This window comes from Geospiza fortis, unplaced genomic scaffold (assembly GCF_000277835.1).
Source record: "Geospiza fortis unplaced genomic scaffold, GeoFor_1.0 scaffold254, whole genome shotgun sequence".
NCBI classification, from domain to species: Eukaryota; Metazoa; Chordata; class Aves; order Passeriformes; family Thraupidae; genus Geospiza; species Geospiza fortis.
The window spans coordinates 849,464-852,709 of NW_005054441.1; the positions used below are offsets into that span (position 1 = coordinate 849,464).

The following is a 3,246-nucleotide window of genomic DNA, read 5'->3' on the forward strand; positions in this document are numbered from 1 at the left end:
GCACGGGCGGGGTTCCTGCTCGAAGCGCGGGCCGGTGCTGTCCGGGGTGGGTCTGGCTGGCTCGTACAGCCCCGGGGGCTGCGGTGCCCTCCCTTCCCTGGCAGGGGGGGGTCTGGCTGGGCTGGGGGAGCTGTGTCCTGCCCTAAAGGGGGTGCAGAATTTACCGCACCCCCCCCAGGCATGCCCCCCCCGGGCCGTGCTGGGCATGTTCAGAGATGGGTCTGATCAGGACACACTGTCGTTGTCACCCCCCCATTGTTGTCCCCTCTCTCCTCTCGGCCACCAAATGTGACAGCCCAAAAAAGGCTCAGATCTGGGCAGTGATCCCAGCTCAGGGGCTGCAGAAGCTGCCATGGTCCCAGACAGGGACCAGCCCCCAGCTCCAGATGCTGACCCCATGGAAGGGGTCCCACATGAGAGTAAAGCAGAGACCTCCACCTCCATCACTGGGGACACGAGCTCAGACAGGGCTTCATCCTGTCCCCGTTTGCCTCCTCTTGCCGTGGAGCCAGGTGATGGGCTCACACTGCCATCCTGCTCATCCTGGTGGCTCCAGCGAAGGTGTCACCACGTTACTCCCGTGGGATCACTGCATCTTGCAGGGACCAGCAGAAAATGGCATCAGGAGCACCAGGGGGAAAAGAGACGCCAAGGGAAACTGAGGCAGAGAGAGCAAGGGAAGATGTGCACACAAGGGCACCTGTGGGACTGAGTGCCCTGGCCTGACCCTCACACTGGTCCCTCATCACTAATGAGTGATCCCGAATGAGAGCAGGGCCTGGCCCTCCCAGAGCAGCCCCAGCTCCCTGACGTTGCAGTACTGGAGCCACTGGTGGCAGGAGATGTGGCAGCTGGACATGCACGTGTGCCCTCACACACCTGCACACCCCCTGCTACCCCCACACGAGCACACAGAGCCCCGTGGGGTGACAGCCCGGGCAGGGTGACCCAGTCTGGGCAGCAGGGAGGCCCAGCTGTGAACAGCCCCGCTGCCACCTCCCTCCCTTCTCCAGGGACAGGGCCCTGGGGGACCCTGGTACGGTGGGCAGCAGTGGGCACAGCCCTTCCTGCCAGGGAAACTGAGGCACAGAGAGCTGGGCTTCGCACCAATGAGGACCCAGAGGCGGCAGGACCGCCCGGGCAGTGCTGAGGTGCCAAGGCAAACCCCCAGGTGCTCCGGGTGCAGCAGCTGGCTGTGCCCCAGCCCCCTCGCCAGCACATCCATTCTCCTGGCTCTGCTCCCCAACAGCCCTGCCCCAGGAATGGCACAGAGGGGGTCATGCCAGGGTGGGGGGCAGCACTGAGGCCACCTCCCTCCCTCCCTCCTTCCCTCCCTCCCAGCCCTCACTCGGGGGGCTCTCACCCCCTTCTGCCCCCAGTGCCTGTCAAAGCACTTCCAGGCCCCCACCAAGTCCAGGTGATGCCCCTGGAGATGGAGCAGGAGTTTGTGGCACCCCCAGCTCTGGCACATGGCATTTCCACAGCGCTCCCCCCTCACAAACACCATCCTGGCAGGAGCTTTGGGGCTCCCCAGACACCCCAGAGCCCTTCCCCACAGCAGCGACGTGCCAGAGCCTCTTCCCAGCCCACCAAGGACTCTCAGTGTACTTTTGGTGCCGTCTCTTGGCATCTCCTCCCCGCTCTGCCAGCCCTGGGGCACCAGAGCTGCCTCCAGCGGGAGTGTCTGCTCTGCTCAGCGTCAGTGCAGCGCCCGTGTGTGGCACACGTGGGGCACGGGCACACTCGTGTCACACACACACACATCACACACATGCACATGTCACACACACACTCGTGTCACACACACACTCCTGTCACACACACACATCACACACATGCACATGTCACACACACACTCGTGTCACACACACACTCCTGTCACACACACACATCACACACATGCACATGTCACACACACACTCGTGTCACACACACACTCGTGTCACATACACGCTCCAGTCATACACACGCTCGTGTCGCACACACACTTGTGTCACATACACACTCCTGTCACACACACGCTCGTGTCACACACACACTTGCCTGCTTGTGCACACACACACATTCACACTATCACACACCCCTTTGAAGCCACCTTTTCCAAGCCGAGCAGCAATTCTGGAAGATTCCAAACAGGCAGATTTTCATCATTCAGCTCAATCTGTCTGCCCAGCCCCCCAGCACCCACTGCTGCCCAGTGCCACCCTCCTGCCTTGGTTCCAGCTCTGAGCTGCAGCCGTGGCTCAACTTTGGGTTTGTTTTCTGCCCCAAACCCTTGTTTGGATGAAAAAAAAAAAAAGTCTCATTGGGAAGGAAAGTGTTCATGATAAGCTCCAGAGTTCTTTTCCTAAGAAAAGGCCTGGCTTTTGATCAAAATTAAGTATTTTAAAAAATAGTGTTTAGGGGAAAAAAAGTAAATCAGGAAGTTATCTCCGTGCCTTGAAATTAATTATTTCCAAGAGCTGAATTCCTGCCACCTGCCCCTCGTGCTGCTTCCCTTCCCACACAGCCATCTCACCCACCCCAAAATCCTTTGGCACTGTCTGTGGTGGTGCCCAAGCCCCCTGGGCCCCAGGCAGCATCCCCAAACTTCTTGTCTGGATATCCCCAGATGTCATCAAATCTCCATCTCAGCATAAACTCAGCTTCTCCTGTGACTCCTGGACCTTAAAAGGGGGAAAAAAAACCAACACAAAACCTCAGACTTCCTAAAAAACTTTCTCAATCCCTGCAGCAAAACCCTGGGGTTGGAAAGTCTGCAAGCAGCAGGCAGGAGGGCAGGGGCACAGGGGGCACAGGGGGCACAGGGGGAAGGCTGGGCACCCAGCAGGGTCCAGTTTGCCCCAGCAGACAGCACTGGGAAGGATCTGATTGTCCCTGAGAATAACAACGCCAGAGCTGGTTGTCCAGCCATGCGTGGGGGGGTCAGCCCACAACCCCCAAACTCCAAATCAAATCACAATTCCTAGGAGGAGGGATGCTAAATGGACATGGTGACATGGACAGCTGAGAGCACTGAGCACTCACTGGGGGCAGGGTTCCCTTGGCAAAGCCCAAAATCCAGGATGGCTCATCCCTGGCTGGGGGGCAGGGAGCAGGCTCAGAGGGAAGGGGACAGATGTGACCCCCACTGGGATCCTTTGGGGAACCCCACAGTGCGCGTGGAACAATGGGGCCAGAAGGACGTGACCCCTGAGGCACCTCTGAGCTCCTCACAGGTCATGCTGGGACCAGGGGGACAGGGCC

General features: G+C 59.4%; 1 protein-coding gene across 1 annotated transcript in view; it reads right to left on the reverse strand.

Moving 5' to 3' along the window:
- Window positions 1-3,246, reverse strand: part of UNC13A (unc-13 homolog A) — a 48,466-nt gene that overhangs the window by 39,157 nt on the left and 6,063 nt on the right. The window lies entirely within an intron of this gene.